This window comes from Convolutriloba macropyga, chromosome 3, assembly GCF_964194025.1.
Source record: "Convolutriloba macropyga chromosome 3, txConMacr16.3, whole genome shotgun sequence".
In the NCBI taxonomy this organism is placed as follows: Eukaryota; Metazoa; Xenacoelomorpha; order Acoela; family Convolutidae; genus Convolutriloba; species Convolutriloba macropyga.
In genome coordinates this window covers 6,465,341-6,465,688 of record NC_134470.1, presented here as the reverse complement: position 1 = coordinate 6,465,688, position 348 = coordinate 6,465,341, and positions in this window count along the sequence as shown.

Genomic DNA, 348 nt, shown 5'->3' with positions numbered 1-348 from the left:
AAGGCCGAGTTGAACCCAAATAGCATACCAAATATTTTCTCCGATAAATAGGAGTGGAAAACGAATCACGCCCTAATATCCGCTAAATAGGGGTCGATTAAGGGCGAAAACTCGGCCCGGGAGGGTTAAACCTCGGCCTGGGAGGGTGAAACCTTGGCCTGGGTGGGTGAAACCTTGGCTCGGGAGGGTTAAACCTTGGCTCGGGAGGGTTAAACCTCGGCCCGGGAGGGTTAAACCTCGGCCCGGGAGGGTTAAACCTCGGCCCGGGAGGGTGAAACCTTGGCCTGGGTGGGTGAAACCTTGGCCTGGATGGGTGAAACCTTGGCCTGGGTGGGTGAAACCTTGGCC